The 24403-nt window shown below is 39.2% G+C and overlaps 1 long non-coding RNA gene and 1 pseudogene across 5 annotated transcripts in view; one reads left to right on the forward strand and one right to left on the reverse strand.

Annotated features, from left to right (window-relative positions):
- The window catches only part of LOC107196234, a 107609-nt gene that overhangs the window by 32403 nt on the left and 50803 nt on the right, over positions 1 to 24403 (reverse strand). For 4 of the 5 annotated variants that reach the window (XR_001517611.2, XR_003048432.1, XR_003048430.1 and 1 more), the window contains exons 5-8: positions 20772 to 21003; positions 12107 to 12295; positions 11742 to 11963; positions 11560 to 11629 (exon numbers count right to left, since the gene is read on the reverse strand). This is a non-coding gene — a long non-coding RNA (uncharacterized LOC107196234). The remainder of the gene's footprint in view (positions 1 to 11559; positions 11630 to 11741; positions 11964 to 12106; positions 12296 to 20771; positions 21004 to 24403) is intronic. The other variant, XR_003048433.1, reaches the window with a different exon arrangement.
- LOC112485468 lies at positions 16169 to 16287 on the forward strand (annotated as a pseudogene).

The following is a 24403-nucleotide window of genomic DNA, read 5'->3' on the forward strand; positions in this document are numbered from 1 at the left end:
AAATCAAGTAAATGAACAAAAAAAGTCAAAATAAGCAGGTTGCTTTTGATATTTTGTTAGTGAAATGAATAATGCTCAATTATCTTCAAGTCACTCATAGTCAGACTGAACATGTTAAACGTGATCCACTGCAGTGCAAAATATTGACACACAGTAGAATGTCACAAAAACAGGTGAGAAAAGCTATTCTCTCAAATTGAAACAATCATAGCTTCATGTTCCAGCCTTAAAATACCCTCACTCCCTCTCTCCTTTCCTTCCTGCCATAGACATTTAATGAATACCTACCTTGTAGAGAGTTCTGTGAAAGATACTATTGAGAATAGAGAAATGAATAATACTGTGTCCTCGGGTAGTTTATAAGTTTAACAGAAAAGATAAGACCGTAACAAAAGCAGAAAAGAGCCACTCATGGTTTCTACAAAATAGCATACAAGCTCCACACTCTGGCTCCCTCCAAAGAACTTGATCCTGGAAATGCTATCGAAGTAAGCGGAGGTTTGATGAACCTGATAAATCAAAGGAATATTTGTGAGAGGCTTTTGGGGAAATCTATCCATTTTTATTTATTGTATATACTGTTTTATTGGACTTATTTCAAAGAGATCCTTTGTGTGGTAAACTTTCTGAGGCCTTGAATGACAGACTATTTCAATCTTGCATTTAAATAATATTTAGCTGGGTATTAAATTCTAGGTTCTAAGTTCTTCCCCCTCAGTACCTAGAAAATTAGCAATCTACTGTCTTCTTGTATTTTGAGTACTGGGACATCAATATGATTTTGTTCCTTTGTAGGTGACCTGCTTTTTCTTGTTGAGAAGTCTTCTCTTTGTCTTTGATATTTTTTTTTTATCTTTACCATGTATCTAGACATAGGTTTTATCTTATATATTGTCTGGCAAACTCTGAATCCTTTTCAACTGGGGGCATCCATATTCCACCATTATTTCTTCAAACACTTAACTCCCTTCCGCTTACTTTTTTCTCTTCTTCTTGGGCTTCTCTTTTACTGATGACATTTATCCTTCCATCCTCTATGTCTCTAAAGGTTTTAAAAAATATCTCCCAATAATTTTTCCCTTTCTGATGCCTTCTGGGAAAGATAATCAACCTGGTATTTCACCTCATTAGTTCATTCTTCATCTATATCCATCTTGTTATTAGCCTCCCCACTCCAAGTTCTTTATTTTTCTTTATTTTTAATACTTATTATTCAGTTACAGTTGACACACAATATTAGATGAAAAAACAAAACAGAAACAAACTCACAGATACAGAGAACATTTCAAGGGTTGCCAGATGGGAGTTTGGGGGAATGGCTGAAAAAGGTGAGGGGATTAAGAAATACAAATTGGCAGTTATAAAAATAGTCACAGGATAAAAAGTATTGCACAGAAACTACAGTCCATAATATTGTAATAACTATGTATGGTGTCAGATGGGTCCTAGGCTTATCGAAGTGATCAATTACTTTGTAAGTTATATAAATGTCTAATTACCATGGTGTATACCTGAAACTAATGTAATATTTTGTTAAATTCTTCATTTCAACTCTTATTTTTCATAGCTGATATTTCTAAATACTTCTTTGTAACTGTTTATTCCTGCTTTCTGTTTCCAATATGTTCCCTTCGCTCTTCAGTGATACTCCAGTTTGTTTTCCATTATTGACTAGTTCATTAATTCTACTTTGTTTGCTAAGGTCTATTAAGTGTGTTGTCTTTCTTTTGGAATAGTTGCACTCCTCAGAAGACATGTTATTTAAGAGGACTAATGCTCAGTAACTTCTAAGGTTACAATGGAAGTTTTTTGATGAAGCATACTATCTGGGTTATAACTTTCAATCAGATTTCTCAGACTAATGTTAGGGACTCTACTCTTATTCTACTAGGTTTAGGTTGTACATTCACTCTTCAAAAGGTTTATTCACTGATCAAAGAGATAATCTGCAATTAAGATAAGGTATCAACAAATGGTAGTAACTGCCATAATTGCACAGCTTCAAGTATATCAGTTCTGTGTTTGGTTGCTTGAAACAGACAATGTAACTATGTATTGCCAGATACTGCTATTTAAACTTGATAATGTTTTAAAAACTGCTAAACAGAGCAACATCATTATATTTAAGGATGACACATAGAGGAAAAGATTTAATAAAATAAATGCCGAACAAAGTACATATTGGTACTTTGTTTTTCACTGTGACTTTTGCACATCATGCTTAATATGCTAAGGATTCTGAGAATTCTGTAGAAGTAGGCTGATTCTTCCCAGGTGGCCTGCATTTTATCTGTGATAGCCACTGATAGTCACTAGTAGTAATATAGGGATAGAAGTTTAGACTCTCTTTGGGCATGGCTAAACTAGGTAAAACAGATATGGGGTAAAAACAGCACTTGCCTGGGAATTTGTAGACCTAAGCTGCAACACAATTCTGTCACATAATAGCGGTGTGATCTTGGAGCTATCACCTATCTCTCTAAGGCTTCAATTTCCTTACTTGTAAAATTAGGTTTGGACTACATCATCTCTAATGCCCCTTCAAGCTGAACAAATTTATTGTTCAGTTTCCTAAGGATATACCATTCCAAACAATCATCAGTATTTTATGTAGAGGAATCTATTGCTTTTGAACAAATGATAAAGTAAAAAGTAAATAAACGTACTTTTACATGTAAGCCAAGCAATCTCATACAGAACAATCAAGAAAAGAAGAAAGTCTATATACAAAGGGTCCAATTTGTAACTTATTCTACAAATAAAGCTGTTTCTAACCATTTTCTTTGTTAATCTTACTCCTAACCACAGGTTGCCTCAGGGCATTATCACAGCATTCACCAATCTGTCCTTGTTTAGTTTTAGCTGTTAAATCTATAGACTCTAAGTGCTAAATACTAGATTAATAGGTCCTTACTAAGAGTTTCAATGTCTCAGCTAGCTCTTGTGCTCTGAGATTAATCTCCTCTCTTGTCTTCCCCAGTAATCAGCCTTTGCATAGTTCCCAAATCTCAGCCCCTTTCTCCAATTCCCATTATTTTTTCTCTTCTTCCTGATTCGGAGTTTCTGAGCTGCCTTTCATGCTAGAGGCATATGATGTCATTGTGTCTACCCCCAGCTGTTCTTAATTTTCTCTCAGATCAGCTCTCTTGAAGGACTCTCAGCAGGCCCAAAGACACAGCCCTCCCTTTTAGGGTGCAGATGAAAAGCTGGGGTGGAGGGGGGGAAAGGGCAGTTCACCAACCCATAATGACTAATCCTAGCAAAATAAAGGGCAGGGCCCTTTTAATAAACAGAGCACTCCAGGAAGAGGGTGGAGCCAACTGAATAAGCCCCAGGCTCTAATGAGACAAGTGTGCTCTTGGAAGCTGTCATAGCAACAGGAATTTGCTATCCAAGATGTTGACTATCTCTACCTAAGGCTGCTTTCTAAGACCAGAGCATCGCCCTATGAGGCCATCCTTGCTTCTCACTGTCTTGAAACACCTGGCCCTAACCACCCACAATGCCAGCCTCCTGCCTCCAATCAAGGGCTGGTATTCCTTGTTTAGAAAGTGAGTTAAAATGAATTGTGAGGGACTCTAGTTGAAAACAAATCCCTCCAGAGCAGTTCAATTTTGATGGAGAAAAAGCAGGCTAGAGAGTAGAATACAGTGGAAACCCATGATGCAGAACCTAATGGATGAGCTAGCATCGGTCCTCAGCCCTGGCTATACATTAGAATATCCTGGGGGAAGTGGGCTTTATTTTTTAAGTTTATTTTGAAATAATTTTAAAGTTGCAAGCAAGTTGCAAAAAAAGCATAGTCAGCTGCCTCACACACTTCATCCAGCATTCCCCAGGTCGAAATCTTAAGTAACCATGGTTATCAAAATTAAGAAACTAATCTTGAAACAATACTATTAACTAAACCATCGATTTTTTTTTTTTTTAATTTCACCAGTTTTTCTACTAATATCCATTTTCTGTTCCAGGACCAAATTCAGGATATCACATTTTGCATTTAGTTGTCATATGTCTTAAGTCTCTTCCAATCTATGACAGTTCATCAGTCCTTCCATGTCTTCCATGATCTTGACACCCTGAAGAACACTGATCAGTTATTTTGTACGATGTACCTCATAAGTTTCTCTGTTAATGCCTTTTTTCTTTCTGTTCAGGATTGAAAATCAAGAATAGTATGTTGCATGTAGTCATCATATCTTCCTAGTTGCTTCTAGTCTATAGCAATTTCTGTGTTTCCTTGTTTTTCACGACCTTGACAATTTTAAAGATTAATTGTCAGATATTTTGTAGAATGTCCCCAAATTCAGGTTTGTCTGATGTTGTCTCATGATTAAATTGGGATTATGTATTTTGGGGAAGGATAGTATGGAGGTAAAATGCCTTTCTCATAATGTAACATCAACGTGACATGCTGGTGATGTCAGCCTTTTGGTGTTAAGTCTAAGAAATCTTTGCCTCGCCTTAAATCCAAAAGATTTTTTCCTGTTTGTTTTCTAAAAGATAGTTTTACATTTTAAAAACTTACATCATCCATTTTGGGATAATATATGCATAAGGTATGACTGCTTTGTTTGTTTGTTTGTTTGTTTGTTTTTGCCTGTGAATGTTCAATTGCTCCAACATCATTTGTTGAAAAGGCTATCCTTCCTCCATGGAATAGCTTTTGCAACTCTGTCAAAAATCAGTTGGGCATATTTGTGTGGGTCTATTTCTTGGTTCTCTATTCTGTTCCAATGATCGGTGTGTCCATCCCTCTGCCAAACCACACTATCTTGATTAATGTAGCCATATAATAAGTCTTGAAACCGGGTAGACTGATTCTTTCCATTTTATTCTTTTTCAAAATTGTTTAGCTATTCTAGGACTTGTGACTTTTTATATAAATTTTGAAATAGCCTCCTGATTTCAGCTCCGATAAGAGCTTGGAAGTCATCATTCCTATCCTTACAAGAAAAACTAGAAAAAAACTAGGAAAAAACTAGGAAAAAAACTTTTCTTAGATCCATCAGAGAACTGAGGTAGGAGACACATGCATGTAAAATAATCCATGTATACACACATATCAGTGTTTCTGTATCTATCTTTACATACATATTTATAGATGTGGGTATAGATATGTTTATATGTTTATTTTTCATATGGAAATCTCTGACTCAAATATAGAACCACAGAGTTTATTCTAGCTTTCCTTCCTTGCTTATCTGTAATTTCTTTCTATGACAGACTCTCTGAGATGCCTTTAAAAATACAGATGCCTGGAGCCCTATACAATATCAAAAGGTTGGATGAACTCATATGTCTTAAGTATATACCCAGGCAAGACTGGGTAAATAATTTATGGAACCCAGTGCAAAATGAAAATGTGGGTCCCCTTGTTCAAAAAACAGGTTAATGGCGCCATTAAACGTACTAAAATATAAAGATTTTTCCTTTCTTCTGCAGTGTCTCATTCAATTTGTCATGATATTTTCTACTGGCTTTTCAATGTCATTCTAAGTTAAGGAAAAGTAAAATTTTAAATTATTAACATGCGTTTTTACCATTCATCTTTATACTATACGATGCCAATTTTAAATAAAAATATCAGAGCGTTTAACTCATATGCAGAATCACCAAAATTGCATAATTTGTATTGACTGCTTTATCCCTGTAAGGTGCCTTGAGCTGGCCAAAGGAGATGAACACAAGGCAGAATCAGGAGAGGTGGAAGGAGGAAGAGAAACTCATCCAGATATGGAGTAGGACCAATGGACACTCTCCAGGGCATGAAAATACTCATGGGGCAAGTGTAGACCATTATAGGCACCTGGGAACTCCACCCCATTACTTGTGTCATATATGCGTGCTTGGGCCTGACAACTGTTGGGTACCCCCTTCCACTGCTGGACTGACATGTTGTGTCTTGTTAGAGGGCAGGGGAATTGAGCAAGGCATCACCCCCCTTCCCATGAGCCTGCCATCCCAACCAATAGCATATATGCACTTCCCAAGGGTACTGCAACCTCTCCACAAGGACAGACTAGGTACCCCGATCAGGAATGGACAAGAGGCTTGCCCCCACTGAGTTGCCCACTGAACATGCCTAGTACTATGAACCAGGTACAAGGATGGTCATTCTCATGACCTACCCCGAGAGGCTGCAGGGTGCAAGCATCTGACCTTGACCTTCCCTATGTCCAGGCTCCCACTGGATGGATATGGATGGGATCAAGAAAGAGGGTCCCAAGGAACAAGGAATCAAGGGAGTGACAGTCAAAAACCCATCTTGAAGATATGGGTAGGTAGTGGTAAGTGGAACAACATGTGAAAAAATCGAGGTTGCAAGCACCAAGTGCATGCTCTACTGTCCCATTGGACTTCACTTATAAAACACAGGTTCAAAGATAAAATTATTAATAATTTCAAATGGCAACCACACAGCATTAAAGCCCTACCATGGGGCCCCCTTCTGAGCATGGGACCCTGTATAATTGCACTGGTCACAAGGATATGAAGCTGCCTCTGCCCGCCGATGATCCTAATGTCCAGCTGAGGTTGAGAATTACTACTGAGCTAGATACTGTAAGAGTTGGTGGTCAAGGTAGTCTTGCTCAAACCAGTTCCCATGCAACCAGAGCCCCCACAGAAAACGTTAGATAGAGACACTGAGAGGAGGTAGACCAGACTGGGTGTTGCTGCCTGAGGCTGCTATTATAGAGATCACAGCAGGGAAGCAGGGAGGTCTAACCCTCAGTTTTGAAGACGGTCTGTCTCTCAGCCCAAAGCCCCACTTCAGTGGTTGCTGGTTGCATAGTGGCCTGCCTTGCCCAATGTGAGGGGTTTTAAGATACAGATTATACACACCTAAGCAAATTGCAGGTGTCAGCTAAGTCATGGAGGCCACTTCTCTCGCCTCCTTCTACTCTTACTTATTTCACCCACCAGCAGGCTGGGCTCTTAGCAAGGACCTCGAGCTGCTCAAGACAGCCATCTGGGCCTCCATCCAGTGCTTTATCAGTTGAATTCCAGAGTCAGAATGCACAAATCCTCTCACCTCTAGTGCCCCAGAATGACACAAACTCCTCAAAGGGCTTCTTTCCTTTTTATGCAAACTTGATTTTTCAGAACCCTTTAACCTCTGTCGACTTCTGTACTTGGCACATAGAAAGCACTCAGTCAATATTAGCCTAATTTGCTTGCTTTTGGCCTGCTCATGGTTCGGTTCTTATGTCCTCTCCCCTAACTTTCATCACCTTTCTTGGCTCCTCGCTCAGGCAGAAAGAACTCCTTTCACCTCCTAACATTCTCTTTCCCAGTACCTTAATGCTAATTTATGATACCAACATAGCTGCATTTACATTGCAGGTCACGGAGAAATGAAATGAGAACATATACACATTGTGGGATTTATCAAAGGTCCTTTTCTAATACTTTGGCCCTGAAAGCCAGTCCCCTGGGGAAGATGGACAAGTGCAGTGTCAGAAACTGGAGCCTTGGAATTTGAATTCTAGATCTGCCTCTTACCAGGTTGCTGTGTGATCTTCGACAGGTTACTTAACCTCTTTATTCTCCAGATTCAGTCTCTATCCTGCTTTCCTCCCCAGGAAACTGACTGGTATGGATTATACCAACAGGCTTCACTGGCCTCTGGGCTTCCGGTAGGGTCTGGCCAGAAATGACCTTTGGCCAGTGATTAATTACTGGGAGAAGAGTGTAGTTTTCTCTTAGCTGTTCACCCTCCACCTATGAAATCACCTTGTGTGGAGTTAGCAATGTCCCTTGATCAAAGACCACTGTTCATCTCAAAGCTACCTGCTTAGAGGTCTCTCCATCTATATGTTCTCTCTCTAGATTCTCCTTTTCTTCATCCCTTTGGGCCTGGGCGGTGGTGGTGGTGGGGGTAACAGCCTCACTATACTAGCCCTTGTGGTTTCTCTACACCCTGCTGACCTCGTAAATAGTCCTTTAACTAAACCCTCCTCAAACTATCCCAGTTTGAGTGTGCCATATGTTTCCTGTTAGGACCCTGACTAATAAAGAGCCTTACTTCTTTCGACTTTAAAATGGAAACAGCAACACCTATATCACAGGATTGTTGTCGGAATTTAAACGAGACATATTATATGAAAACACCCAGCAATGTCTAGCACAAAATAGATGCTGAATTAGTTCCCTTCTCATTTTCTCTTCTTCAAAAGCTATTTTTGTTTTTGAGTTTGAGTCCTGGTGTTGCCATTTATGAACAAAATAATTTTGAACAAGTCATTTCACTACTCTGAACCTTTGTTTCCACATTTGTTAAATGGAGTTCATTTACCAATTTCATCCTATCAATATTAACTAAGCTTCTACTATGTACTTGGAACTGTTCTGAGCAGTGAGCTAAGACTATCTGTCTTGCCTACTTCACAGAGTAAAGATTAAAAAGGCAATGAGTCCTTAAATACCACTAACTGCTAAAACTCACCCATGATGAAATTGATAAACTGGACAATTATATAATCATTAAAAAAATTGAATTTGTAGTTGAAAACTTCTGGAAAAAAATCTTCAGGCCCAGATGATTCCATTAGCAAATTCTACACAACATTTAAAGAAGAAATAACACCAGTTCTACACAATCTCTTTCAAAAAATAGAAAAAGAAAATGCTTCCCAACATATTTAATGAGACAAACCTAATCCTGATACCAAAATCAGACAAAAAGTTCCAGAAAAGTAAACTATAAACTAATATCCCTCATGAATACAGACATGAAATTCTTAACAAATATCATCATATGAAACCCATCAATATATAAAGAAATAATATATCACGGTCAACTGAAATTATCATGAGATTAGAAGGTTGGTTCAATAATAGAAAAACCAATCAATGTAATTCACCATATTAACAGTCGAAAGAATAAAAACTACATGATTATACCAATTAATGCAGAAGAAGCATTTGAGAAAAGTCAACATAAATTAATGATAAAAAATTCTCAGCAAGTAGAAATAGAAGGAAAAACTTCCCCAACCTGGTAAAAAGCATCTCCAAAAAACTACAGATAACATCATACTTGATGGCAAAAGACTAAGTTATTTCTCTCTAAGATCAAGAGCAATGCAAAGCATCCTCTCTCACCACCAATTCAACATCATACTGGTCTTAGCCAATGCAATAAGGTAAGAAAAATAAATAAAAGGCATAAATATTGGAAAGAAATAAAATTCTATTTGCAGGCAACTTAACCGTCTACACAGAAAATCCCAAGGAATTTACCGAAAAAAATCTTCCTAGAAATAGTAAGTTTATTAAGGTGGTAGGTTACAAGTTCAACATACAAAAATCAATCATACTTCTATACACTCCCAATGTAATAATGGAAACTAAAATTTGAAAAAAAAAACACATACAATTTACAATAGCTCAAACAAAATAAAATACTTAAGTGTAAATCTAACAAAATGTGTACAGACACTATATACTGAAAACCATAAACCACTGATGAAAGAAATTTTTAAAATATCTAAATACAGAGAGATACTGTGTTCATGGATTGAAGGAAACAGTAAAAGTGTCAATTCTTCCCAAGCTGATCTACAGATTTAATGCAATTCCAATCAATATCCCAACAGAACTTTTTTATATTTTCAGGTAAGTAGATTGTAAAATTTATTTGAAAAGCAAAGGAACTAAAAGAGCTAAAATTTTTTTGAAAAAGAATAAAGTTGGAAGGATAACACTATTTGATTTTAAGACTTATTGTAAAACTACAGTAATCAAGACAGTGTGGTATTGGCAAAGGAAAGGAACAACAGATCAATGAAACAGAACAGAGTCCAGAAATAGATTCACATAAATATGGCCAATTGATTTTTGACAAAGGTGAAAGCAATTCAATGGAGAAAAGATAGTATTTTCAACAAATGGTGCTGAAATAATTTTACATCCATAGGTAAAACATGTAACCTTGACCTAAAGCTCACACATTATACGAAAATCAATTCGAGGTGGATAATTGATCCAAATGTAAAACATAAAACTATAAAATTTTTAGAAAAAAAAATAGGTGAAAATCTTCATGATCTTGAGTTAGGTAAAGGGTTCTTAGATATGGCACCAAAAGCATGAGCTATAAAAAAGAAGTTGATAAATTGGACTTCATCAAAATTTAAAAGTATTGTTCTGTGAAAGTCACTGTTAAAAGAATAAAAAAGTCAAGCTATAGACTGGGAGAAAATATTTTCAAACCACGTATCTCACAAAGAACTTGTATCTAATATATATATATAAATACCTCTCAAAAGTCAGCCCTTTAGACTCCTAAGCATAAGATCATTCTGATTCAACCTGCCCTCACTGAGCATGTACTCTGGGCCAGACCTAGAGCTGGATACTTTCATATCCGTGTCTCACTGAATCCTTATACCAACCCTTAGAGTAGGTAGTGATTATTACAGTCATTTTAGGAAGAGAAAGCTGAGGTATCGGTAGTAAACAGAGAACAAATAAGCTTGATGGGAAATTGGATAGTAAAGCGCTTCAATCTTAATCCAAGTTATGCCATTTTGATTTCTTGGTATGAGGCCATGTTATGATTCATGGAGTTAATGAGGAGTTTTAGAAAAAAAAAGAAAAGTTTTCACTGGAATAAGTAGCACTCTAGGTAGGGGAAACCTGGTCATCTGAATTGTACCCAAATTAGGGGCATTTCCCTGAGTTGTTGGCTTCCATTTCTGCAAGATACACCAAGGAAGACATCAGATGATGATGTCTTCCAGGCTGCCTGGCTGACTAGGGGCCTCCATGTTCCAGCATATGGATGGAGGAGCTCATGGAGTTTTTGTCCACAGGAGAAGGGATATTCTCAAGAGTTTCTTTCAGGTTAAGAGATAAGAAAAAATGGGGAAAGTGAAACAGAGAAGTGGAAGAAAAGATACCCCAAATGCCATTTCTTCTGCCTTAGCGAGTTTAGTTCAACATCTTATCATGTCTTCCCTCTTCCCTCCTTTCTAATTTCACTCTGTAAGTAGTTAGCTTCATTACTTTAAGACACTATCATTAGTGTGAATCACAATGTCAAAAACCCAAGTGCCCTTTGGGAAATCCAACTTAACCAGGTTTTTTCTTCCTCAGCCTCATAATATGAACAGTGATGTGGTGATGGATAATGTCTATCCAGGATCATCAACCCCAATGAACCTTTTAAACATCTACTGAAGCTGGTGTTGATGAATGGAAATACTGTCTTTAACTTTAAATAGATCTTATGGCTTAAATAATCCAACACAAGACATCATGCTAGTAACCAGTGGCCACATCAAAATGGGCTACGCAAATGTGAAGGAGGCCCCTGTGTTAGGGCGAGTTTGAACCACATCTCATTCAGTGCTAAGGTTTTCTATATGACAGGAGTAGATTTAACATAGTCCATTCAAAATAGGTTCTTTGCAAATTATTGGGGGCTTTATGAAAGGTGGAAATCTTTAAATCTTCACACTTCATTGTAAAAACCCATTGTTGGACATCTGTACATGTACAAAGATGACAATCAATAGCAAGAATAAAGTTTTTATCTCATTTCCACAGTACCTTTTCCTTAATATGCCTCCAATCAGAGTGCTCTACCTCTGGAATTCCAAACCCAACTTGTATCTAAGCACTGTCAAGTGAAAAGGAGATAATAAAATTACTAGTGTGTTGCAAGGTGATTAAATTTACATAATGACTCTGGATTTGATTAAATGCCAGATCCTCCCTCCAAAAAAAATTACCTGTAGAGGCATTAAATCTTCCAGCCATACACACTTCACTGTGTTTATGCTTTATCCACAGAAGCTCCAGTTTATCTTAGCAGAGATTACTGCCATCCCTCCACAGGAACACAGCATGCACGTAATGCCTGGAAGCTTATTCAGGAGAGTGGCAGGGGTTCATGCAGCTGATTTGCAGAATAAATATCAGAAAAATGCACGAGAGATAGTCATCGTGTTCATCTAGAGAAAAAGATCACACCACAGGCTCAGAGGTAGATTTTTCTACTCTACCAAAAAAAGGAATGGCTTCTTAAAATGCCATCTAAATACTTTCTCCTGAAACCCAATGTTTCCCTCCCAGTAACAAACTCTAAACTGCTCACCATGGGCTTCTCTTTCAGGAGCACACTGGTGAAGAGTGAGGCATGGTATGCCAGGTTTGGAATCCATTTCCGTCAGGTTGGTAGGTAACTTATGCATGTTCTCTCTTCCTAAATATTATCCCAGACCATGATTGCATAGTGGAGGATTTTCCCACTGCTCAGCTGCTTCATGGCCCTAGACATCAGTTTCTGAAATAAAAACATTCATATGAACAAGTAAAAAACCTATGCACTATAGTCGTGACAGGCACCAAAGCAAAATGCACCATGACAGAGCTTCCAGAATATCTGCCATACCTAATGAAAAAAGATGACACCACCAAATTGCTTTTAAACATAATTTGCCTCTTGGACCAAGTCACTGGGAAGGGGACTGGTGATGGCTCAAAGAGGAGGCGCCGTCTGACCACTTTCCTATGGAATGTTAAGAAAAGGGGGACTATTGCATCAGCATGTTGCTCTTCACTGCTTCAGTTGGAGAAAACTGATTAATTTCCTACTATGACTGATGTCAACCAGTCGTTCCACACATTCCTACCTAGAGTAGCAGGCAGTCTTGGCTGGGCAATTATAGACATCTAAACTTGACCAAGAACATTCACTGAATGTTCTATGCATCCCTCCTTTTCGAGGCATCCTACATTGGCTATCAAATGTACATCAATCCTTTCCCAGTCAGTCACAAATTTTAGAGGTAACTATGGTCCATCTACAGCCTACTTACAATTCTCCCCGCACTGCACTCAGTGAAGAGAAGACTCAGGTCTCAGGTCTGTGCATTATGATTCAGTTATAAAATAGTTAACCACAATTTTGGCAGGCAAGTTTATCTCAAAAACCTGAAACAGTACTTTAGCATATGCCTGACTGACAGCACTTACAAAATAACCTTTAAAAAGTGCCATTATTGGGCTATTTTTGAATATAAAGTGGGCAATAATTTGAATATAAAAAGACCAAATTTCACAAAGGACTATAAACTAGTGGATTAACACTTTTAGTCATCTGTTGTGGCCCTTAAGAATATGTGTAAGTGCAGTAAATACAGAGTTTTAAAGAACACAAGATGTCTTTTAGTATTTCAGAACATCTTATTATTTGTTAACTTTTATAATAATCATTTTGGAAGGCTAAAACTGAAATTTGTTTCCTTGCAAAATGTTTTTTTTTTAATCACACTGGTTTATTATGGAAGAGTTGCTATGAGTCATGAAACTGCCTTGTTCCATTTTTCTTTAAAAGAAATCCCCAGGGAACTCATGGAATTAAACTCATAAATTTAATTTCAATATCTGGTAAGCTGTGAGGACAATTATTAAGGCAGTCATTTATGAGTACCTAGGGGAAACCTGAGTGATAAACAGTAGTTAATATGGATTCTTCAAACACAAATCATGCCAAATGAAGCTAATGCCTGTTTGTGATAGGATGACAGGCTGAATGGTAAAAGAGGATGGTGCAAAGTTAACATATCTTAGAGAGAGAAGCATCTGATATAATTTAATCTGTCATTCTAGGAACACCAGAGAAAGACAACAAATAGAGCCAGTAAAAGAGCCACCTGATGGAACAGTTAGAACTGGTTTAGTATAAGCTCAAAATGAATGGAACTGAAGACAGAGTAGGATAAATTTCAAATGCAATACCACCTAGATCATCAATAATTACTCTTGGGTTATATCAACGTGGACTGTAATCTTAGTCAATATAATCAAAGTACATACACTACTGGGGAGAGAAATAAATTAAATGCATGATTGATAATATTGGGACCATTTAAATCAATCCCATGTGACATGTTTTTTAAAGTGGAGTATTTCTCACATAGAGAATCTTCATCAAATGAATATGAGTGTAACTGGAAAGCATCTGTACAGAGACCACTGTGAAACACCCAGAGGCTGTGATGATAGGGAAGAGATTCCTCTATGATTTGGGGTGGGGGTGCTAATCTAAGACTTCTTTAGTCTACAGAGCAAGTCCAAACCCTTAAGCCTATATCAAGGTTCTTCATAAATTGCATCAGCCGTACCTTTCCAGTTGTATTTCCTACCGCTGTCTGCCCTAACAGACCAATCGTCATTCTCTGCTCTCATACCCAGAGAGAGAGTGAGTGGCTCCTCAGCCTAAACCTCAATGTCTGCCTATAAATAGTCTCATCAATTCTTTAAGACCATGCTCAAAACCTTCTTTTCTCAAAAACAATCTTTCCAGATTCCCTAATTAAAGTTTTTTTTCACTCCTCCAATACTCCCATAGCACCTTGTTTAAACTTCTATATATACCTTTATTATTGTCTTCCTTGGATGAGAATTAACAGTGTATATGTTGATTTCCCTGTTAACTGTGAACTCCTGGAGGGTGAGAGCCATGTCTTACTCATTCTTTATCTTTTCCACAGCAGGCATTCAACAGATATTTGTTGAATTCAATTGGATTGGAACTGGAATAAACACATCATCTAGACATTTATTACTGAAAAAGTCCCACAATTCCAGAGCAATTACTATTGGTTTGGTCTTTCCCTTTCCAGATTTTCAGGTTTATTTTCTAGTGCTGGGAATAAAACAGAATAAAAGTAAAAACTTGAAAATAAGTAAGTAAACAAACAAAACACTCTTCCAACCATTCGATTTCTACCAGACGCTGAAGAAATAAAAGGCATTTTCCTAACATCTGGAATGACCTCTCTTCTAGACTCAGAAATGCCCAATTCAGCAACTGGGCCATGACCATATCCTGATTATGAATCCCTAAAGCATAAAGGCAAGGCAGTTGGAGAATCAGGATTGGAGACCAGGGAAAGAAAGAGACTGGGATAGAAATCATCTAGTTACCATGTGCTTCTCTTAGATACCTCATTCAGATAAACCTGAATTCACAAAGGAATACCTAGGGCAGCAGAATTGATAGAGAAACTGGAGAACTCTGATTTGGCAAATAAAAGACCAGTTTCTCTTGTATGTTGCTGTTTTAGGTCAAAGTAGGGTTGTAAATCTGTATCTCTGAGGTGGAGCATGAAGAGATGAAACAAAAATGCCCAACAGCTGCTGATTCTGCCTGAGGTCTTATAAGAGCATTTTACAGGAAGGACTGTGGAGCTTCACAAAGTGGGAATCTCTTCTCAGCTCGAATTATAAGCAGGAAGTCCTCCCCTTTCCTCCCCATAAAAAACTTTCCCATGGTTTAGTGTGTAAGAAAATGCTATTCCAGCAAGAGAGAACTCTCAATAGGACCCTCCTGCGGAGCCTGTCATGCTGCACAGAGTCAGGGAGTGGCTGTTGTGGCCTGCCCTTAGAGAATCACAGGCTCACAGAAAGGCTAGGGCTGCTCTGTTATGACTGGCCAGCCAACAAGCACTTGGTGACTTAAGGGAGACAGTACACATGCTGGTTAAAAGCCAGCTCACTTATCTGAGCATTTACTGTACATTAGATATTGTGAGCTTCACTTCCTTCAATCCTCATAAAACTCACGAGGGAGGTGCAGTAATTATCCCCAAATGACACAAGAGGCACAGAAAGGTTAAGGACATTGTGCAAGGTCACACAGCTAGTAGGTGGAAGTGCTGAAATTTGAACCCAAGTTTATCTGACCCTAGAAGGTTGTGCCTCATGTATCATTTGGGGAGAATTACTGCACCTCCCTCATGAGTTTGTTGTGAGGAATAAAAGAAACGAGGCTCACAATATCTAACGTATAGTAAATGCTCAAATAAGGGTGACATAGAATTAGCAGATTTTTGAGAGAGGAGTCACATTGCACATGGGCAAATGAAAACCAGTGAGGATACGGTATGTCCAAATAAGCAAGAACTTTATAGTCAATGAGGCCAGACCAGAAAATGTAGGCTGACACTACAGAAAACTTATGAAAAGGAGAAAAGAAACTGTCATCAAGTACTGGGACAAGCTCTGGAGACTGGGGAGCTACTTTGAGAGTGGTCCAAGGCCAGAGTAGATACCTGGTATGTGGGGAAGGAAACTGATCAAGCTACTTTTAACTTTTGCCCAAACTATTTGCAAGCCATTGGAATCCTTCAAGTATCAGAATACATAACTAGTCTAAGGCCATGCCACCCTTAACGTGTCTGATCTCATCTGATCTCAGAAGCTAAGCAGGGTCGGGCCTGGTTAGTACTTGGATGGGAGACCACCTAGGAATACCAGGTGCTGTGGGCATTAAAAAAAGAGAAAGAATACATAACTATGTCCCCAATATAAAGGAAAAGCAAAAGAAACCCGAGGACAGTGAATGAAAATTGAGTTTATACATTCAAAATTGGTGATCTGTAGTGCCCTCTACAGAAAACTCATCAAAATCTCAGGGCTTTCCTAAAGTCACATTTCAACCATGCGGTCTTAAAGTGAATCAGCAGACTACATGTGCTGACATGGAAAGCAGACCAAGATGTACATGGAAGTAGAAGCACAAAATTGCTTTTAGCATGTCCCAATTAGTGTTTCCTGAAAAAGCATGTATGTACAGATATGTACCTGTGTATGCATAAATATATGCATGAATGTACATGCACACTATTACATGCATAGAAAAGTTCTGAAAAGACACACAAGGAATTGTTACTGATGAATATGCCAAAGGAGTGAGACTAGGGGCTTGAAGGGGCTCTTCTTTTCATTTTACATCCTTTTGCACTGTTTGTATTTTTACCACGAATATGTATTACTTTTATAATTTTAAAAGGAACATCACCACTGGAAAAGAATAACTCTAAAAACTCAGAACATTGCACAGTGCTTTGCATGAAGCAGGACTCAGTAAATGCTTGAATGAATGAATGAAAGTTATTCAATCGCTCCATCAGTGGGTATATGAGAAAGGAGAAAAGGATATAAAAAGAAGGGGAGAATCAGAGATCACAGAAGCAACTTGGAGCAGTTTTCACTACCTCAAAAAAGAAAAAAAAATAGAAGGAAAGCTACCAAAGGAAAGAGCTGATGATGACCTTCCCGACTTCAGGAGTGCCACTGGCCAAGGTTCCAATATGCTTTGCAACTACTGTCTGCGGATCTACAAGAGAGTGTAAAAAAAAGGGCCTTTAAGGAGCTGATCAGAGCTGTGCTGTGCTCCCAATAGGGAAGGGGCAGAACAGAGGTTAATGTTCTCCTTTGGCCATGAAAGATGCTTTGCTGTGAGGATGTATCTTAGTGAGAAGCCGAGGGACGCCATGGAAAGCACAGTAAAATATCCCATATTGGTTATAATCTATGCTATTTGCAGAACACTGCTTTCCCAAATACAATGGTTCATTACGAAATGCCATTCCACAAACAACGGTAGGAATTAAAGGTATAAAACTCTACTAGGTCATCCACTCTTTTCTAGAAGGACTAATGCATACTATATTCCACCGTATAAATCCTAACACTTTCAATGATGTATAAGGGGGATTTATACTACTAAATCATCAGTGGAAAACATAGGCACAAAGCAGCAATACTGAATGCAAAGGAATCACCTTTACGAATTCATCCTGATGTATTCTAAAGTGATTATGAATTGCCAGGAGGTTTTTTAATTTATATTTTTAAAAAGAATTACAACTTCATTGTAAGTTTAATGGATGAAGCTATCAGAATCAAGTTAAAACAAATGAACGCATATGCCATTTTCATTGATCAATTCAATTCGGTATGCTCATGGGACATAACCAAATTCCTGAGCAAATGTGGGGAGAAATATGGAGAGCTGGTCCAGAAGCAATCAAAGTGCACCTTTATTTTAACAAGGGTGAACACTCTTTGGCCAAGATGGCTGGACCAAGTGCAGTGGCTTTCTTGCTATTAGAGAACTCCACAGGACAGCTAATTTGCTCTTCAATGAAACCCATTTATACTGCTCATCTTCAATTTTGTGATTTAGCAGTGACAGCCCTTATAAATGTTTTCTATTTTATATCACTTTAATTTTCAGACTCTTCTATTTTCCTTCCTTTCTATCCAGCTGTGAAAAATAGGATGCTTCCTTTGGGATAATTACTCACCGAATGGCCCATAGAAAAAGTGCAGTGGGAATCTACACTTCTCTTTATCAAACGAACTTTTTCTTTCCTTCTCTTTTCTTCTCTTCCTGCCCTGTCATCTAGAGCAGCGGTCTCCAATCTTTCTGGCACTGGGGACCGGTGCTCCTATGAGCAACTAATGTCTGATGATCTGAGGTGGAGCTGAGGCAGTGATGCTAGCGCTGGGGAGCAGCTGCAAATACAGATGAAGCTTAACTTTCCTGCTGCTCACCTCCTACTGTGTGGCCTGGTTTCTAACAAGCCACGGACAGTACCAGTCCATGGCCCAGGGGTTAGGACCCCCTGATCTAGAGATCTGAATGCTGGCCTGGCTGTGCCACTAACTTGCTGTAAAGCGATCCTTCCTCTCCTGGGCTCACTCTCCCCATCTGTACACTGAGGAGTCAGACCAGATGAACACCAACTTTCAATGATGCTGACTCTATTAAGTCTGAGTGAGAGGACCCGCAGAAGTCCTTCTTGGCCCCATTAGCAACCTGGCAGAGCTGGAGGCCCTCTCTAGTCAGATCTCTAAGCTCCAGGTAGAGGACGCTCAGCCTTCAGTGCTCTCTTCAGGGCAGTAAAGCTTCTCTGCCATAAAGTGCGGGTCTTCCACTCAGGCTGTGGGTTGTCCTCTCAGGGATCTGAGTTGATGGAGGTCCTGCCAACCAACCTCCATGGCACAATAGATACTTACTTAGTAGACATAGTATGGATTCAATTACTACACTGTAACCAACTGAAAATGTTGGTAAATAAATTCAGAAGGCTCTCCAGGATCTTTCAATTGCCTTTCCTGTAAGCTATATGCCATCTTCAAGGTGTCTGTTTCAGATGTGATCCTCCACAGAAACAGAACCAACAGGGTATATATCTACAGATATAGATATAGATATATGGAGAGAGAGACAGAGAGAAATTTTAAGGAATTGGCTCACATAATTGTAGGGGTTGACAAGTCTGAAATTTGTAGTGCAGATCAATAGACTAGAAATTCAGGTAAGAATTGATGTTGCAGTCTTGAGTCCAAAATCTGCAGGGTAGGCCCCACAGGCTAGAATTCAGGAAGGGTTTCAGTGATATAGCCTTGAGGCTGAATTCTTTCTTCTTTGGGAATCCTGTCTTTAATCTTAAGGCCTTTAACTGATTGGATGAGCTCACCCACGTTATGGAGGGCAATTTGCTTTACTCAAAGTCAATTGATTTTAATGTTAATAACATCTAAAAAAATTCCTTTACAGCAACACCTAGACTTTGTTTGACCAAACAACTGGGTACCATAGTCTAGCCAAGTTGACACATATTAATCAGCACAGTGTCCAAACGTGGCTTGCCTTTGCTGGTCACCCAGGCCACTTATTATTCTCCTTTGAATTGGGTTTAACTTGGGCTGGCTGATAATGGCCTTGTGCCCCTTCCCTGGTCCTTAAATCCTGGCAGATCTTATGAGAATAGGCCCTCGATTTGGTCTGCTCTTCTACTCTATTCACTGCTTCCAAAATAGCTTCAGTCTAAGCTGCTAGAGCAGCAACAGCAGGCACCAAACAAAAAGAAGTCAGTAGCCCCTGTACTCTAGCTCAGGAAATTCCTCTCCACTCAGGAAATTCCTCTCCTTCAAGCTTCCCCATGCATCGGCATTGCTGGCTCCCCAAAGCACTCAGCTTTGTGGACTGTCTCCCTCGTCTCATCTGGCTCCATATCAGGCTGTTTGCCTTATTTCTGACCTGCTATTCCCTCAGGACACTGATACTAATCTTTGCTGTCCACCAACACTGAGCAACAGGTTCCATGTCTGTGGCCCCCGCCCATCTGGAAAGGAAAACCGGATAATCTGTATGATATGTTACAGTTTGTAAAACACTTTCACACTAACTGGTATTCTTGACACCACCCTGAGAGCTTATAAATGAGCAAAGATATTATCTGTACAAAGCCTCATTTGGTGGATGAGGAAATTGAGGTTCAGAAAGAGTAAGTCCTCGGCACCAGGGCACATAGCTAGCCAGAGCACATGCCCCTGCTATGGGGGGTGGACCTCTGGGTAATGTCATTAAACTAGAAGCACCTTTGCAAGGAGCTGAATACTACTAGGCTACCAGCTAGTAACAATGATGTCACCATAGATATTCACATGTTAACTTTGCTTCCAAAAAGATCACAAACGTACTTTTCGCCTTTCACCTAATTATCTCTTGCTGGCTCAAAACTTCCCAACAGCATCCCTTCTCCCTATTTTATGCTGCAGAGATACAGAAATTCTCCCTCATCGTCCACCTTAGAATTTCAACTTGAATTTAGCCTACGAAAGTCATTTACTGCACAGGCTGTTTGCTTGGAAGGCTTTGTTAACAGGCACACAGTGGATGAGTCTGGACACAGTAGCTTCCATTCTGAGATGGGCTCAGGTAGGGCAATCTGGCCCAAGGAATGCCCATGAAGACTCTGTAGACAGTAACTGGAAACTGGCCAGGGATGGGATAGACCAGCCTGGGGAGATCCAAACCCCCGAGACCAGGCAGGCCCTGGAGGGCTCTCCAGGGTAAGGTCTCCAATGAGATGTGAGAAGTAGAGGCTAATAGCCAGTGTCAGGATGGTCCAGAAGTGAGCAACCGGCAATGTCCCCAGAAAGGAAAAGGAACATACCTTAAGAGGGCCTGATAATGAGGTCCAGGCAAGGTAGGCAGCAGCTTTAGTAAAAAACAGCAGTAAGCAACAAGGGGCTGTGCTTCAGAGTGGGCTATGAGGCATCACTGAGTCTCAGATGCGAGCCATAGACAGAGATCTCTTCGGACAGGCTGATGGGCAAATCCAGAGTGTTCTTGCAGTGGCCAAGCTCGGACCTGAAGAATACTAAAAAATGCAACAAAATTCCAATCTGCAAAAGAAAAGGATACCAAGCATGAAGCTAATTCAGACAGGTTCTCTAGTTTAAAAAAAAAAAAAGTATAGGAAACAGACAAGGAATGAGCACCTGCATGTGAAGGAGAAGGACAGGGATCGGTCAAAGGAAACCATCAGGAATCTATTTATTAGGACTGAGGCACAGAATCAGAGGAGAACTTAGAGCTACACTGCCTAAATGACCCTGGACCCTTCAAATCTCCCTTGACTATGGTCAGGATAGGGCTCAGAGCCTTGCTGAATGGGGTGGAGTGGGGATGATGGCCAACATCTGGAGGCCACATAGGCCCAGCTGTAAGTAAAGGAGGACTGACAGAGCATGAAGCCAATAGTCAATCTCCTTATAGGGCTTGCAGAGTACAGAGAGTAAGGAAGGCTCAGTTGTTCCTATCACCATCTCTCTGGTCCAGGGATCTTGGTACATGGATCTCTCTTTCTCATTCCACAGGGTGTCAGTGAGTACCCTCCAAAGTAGAGAGAAACATAACCGTAAATATCTCAGAATCCTAGAATAAGACAGCTGCAAGAGTTCAGCTTCCGGCACTAACAAATGGAGAAACTGAGACCCAAAGTACCTTTAGAGACCTGCCTAAGATCACATAATGATTTAATAACAGAGGCTGGGACTTAGGTTTCCTGACTCTGAGCCTGAGGTTCTTTCCACTAAACCCCAAAGATAAAATTCCAACACCCACGCAAATCAGAAGATAGCTTGATGATAGCTCAATTTCCATCCATGCCTTGGATAATCAAGCTGACTTATCACACACATATAGATGCAGATCAAGGGCATAGGGAGACTTTAGTAGCTATCACATATAATAAATTAACTTTCCTTCCAAAGCCTGAGTTATTTTGTCATTTGAAAAATAAAGGAAATACCTACAATATGCACCCCACCACAAAGTGTGCTATATTTAGTAAATTTCAGTAGCATGTTAATCTCAAAATTCCAATATTTCCCTGTTGCTATAGTTATGGCATCTGGTTAAATCAGAGTTCAGCAGCTGTGGGCAATGCTAACACTGATCCCAGCCAACTTTGTGCTTTGTTTCTAATGCAAGATGAGGTAAATGGGAGCAAAGCAGTCAATTTCTCTCCTAACCCCTTCCAGGAGTAAAGACCTTTAGCTACTCCGGGTGAGACAATAACATTGACTCCCCAACTCGCACCAATACAACTGGAGTCGTGAGTCCCAGGGTATTGACTTGATGACGTAAGCAGCTCCAGGTCTGAGATCTGTAACTGGGAGTTATGTGTTCAGGAAGTGCTAATATGCCAAAGCTGCAATTTGCTCAACCAGAGAATTTTGATGCCTAGTACAGCTGAATGCTTGAGTATCAATTCCTTTTACAAACATACCATTTGAAGATTCCTGGACAAGACAAAATGAGGGCTTTCAAATGGATTCATCACTTCGGGCTCCACAACTTTCCATCTTTAAATTTTCATTTTGAACTCCTATTATTTGAGGGCTTCCTTTATTTGCTTTTCAAGAGAACTTCTCTGGAGCAGGTTTCTCAGGTCTACATACTGGCCCGGTTATGGGCTCTAATCTCTCTTCACGGCCCTCTATTTCCCTGACTCTGAAGAGTGACTTGGTCTCCAGATGTTATTTTGAACATTTATGAGTCATCATAAATATACATAACAGAGTGTTTCCAAAAGTGGGACAATAAAATCAATATTGTATAAATTACGGCATAGATGAGTAATGGTAGGCTAACTTATAGGATTGGAATACAGACGTAGGCCCATGTTTTTAAAGGGCACTTAGCAGGTTTTCTATACTCCTTTCTCTCAAACGTTAATTTTCTCTTCAAATTTGCTATGTTTTATGGGTGCGTGTTTTTTGGAAAATATGATCTATATCTGAGTTTAAATGGACTTTTCAAAATACGACCTATATCTGAGTTTAAATGGACTTTTCAAAATAAATCATTCATATACACCTACTGAGATTGTTCCATGGATTTTTAAACAAATTGGTAATGGTAATTCCTTGTAGAGAAGTTCTGAAAGCCATCCTCATTGTACTTTTGATTTGCATTTCTCTGATGATTAGTGATGATGAGCATCTTTTCATGTGTCTGTTGGGCATCCTCTTTGGAAAAATGTCTATTCAGATCCTCCTACACCTGTCAGAATGGCTATTATCAAAACAACAAAAAAATAATAAGTGTTGGCGATGATGTGGGGAAAAGGTACTCTCGTGCACTGTTGGTAGAATTGTAAATTGGTGCAGCCGCTATGGAAAACAGTATGGAGGTTCCTTAATAAATAAAAAATAGAGCTACTATATGATCCAGCAATTCCACTACTGTTTTCTATCTGAAGATAAAGCAACACTAAAGGGTATGTGCATCCCTATGTTTACTGCAGCATTATTTACAATAGCCAAGATATGGAAGCAACCTAAGTATCTACCAATGGATGAGTAGATAAAAATGTGATACACACACACAGACACACACACACACACACACACACACACAATGGAATACTACTCAGACACAAAAAAAGAAAGAAATCCTACCACTTACAACAACATAAATGGACCCTGAGGGCATTATGCTAAGTGAAATAAATCAGACAGAGATAGATAAATACCACATGATTTCACTTAGATGTGGAATCTAAAAAACAAAACAAAACAAAACAAACAAAACAAAACCAAATCCAGACTCATAGATACAAAGAACAGATTTCTGGTTGCCATGGGGGAGTGTGGTTGGGAGGGGGACAAAATGGGTGAAGGGGACAAAGAAGTACAAACTTCCAGCTATAAAATAAATGCATCATTTATTTATAAAATAAATAAGTAATGTACGCCATGGGGAGTATAGTTAATAATATTGTGTTAACTTTGCAAGGAGCCAGACGGTAACTAGACTTGTTGTGGTGACCATTTCACAATGTATACAAATGCTGAATCACTCTGTTGCACACCTGAAACTAATATAATACTGTATGTCAATTATACATTAATAAAAAATAAATATAATAGCTGTAGGAGATCTCTATATTCAAAAAGAAAAAAAAAAGTTCTGATAGCAGACTATAGCACATCCCTGACAGAATCATGGTCACGCAATTGTCCCTCTATTCTCTGAACGTTTTGGAGTGTGTCACACCCCTGGTCACCTAACATGCACTGGTTTCTGGTAAAGGGACTGTAGTACTTATATCCTGTGGTACATTCATTAAGTCTGAGCTGGCAGTCACAACTATGATAAGTAACTCTGCCTTTAAGCTTGAAGACTTTCATTTGGTCACACTGCTAAGTCCTTGCATGTTTCTGAAAGTCCTTCACAGAGACAGAACCAGGCTTGGGTCACCTGCACACAAAGCCACTGGCTCATCTCAGTTACTAG

The sequence above is a fragment of the Pteropus alecto genome, unplaced genomic scaffold (assembly GCF_000325575.1).
Source record: "Pteropus alecto unplaced genomic scaffold, ASM32557v1 scaffold341, whole genome shotgun sequence".
Taxonomy (NCBI): domain Eukaryota; kingdom Metazoa; phylum Chordata; class Mammalia; order Chiroptera; family Pteropodidae; genus Pteropus; species Pteropus alecto.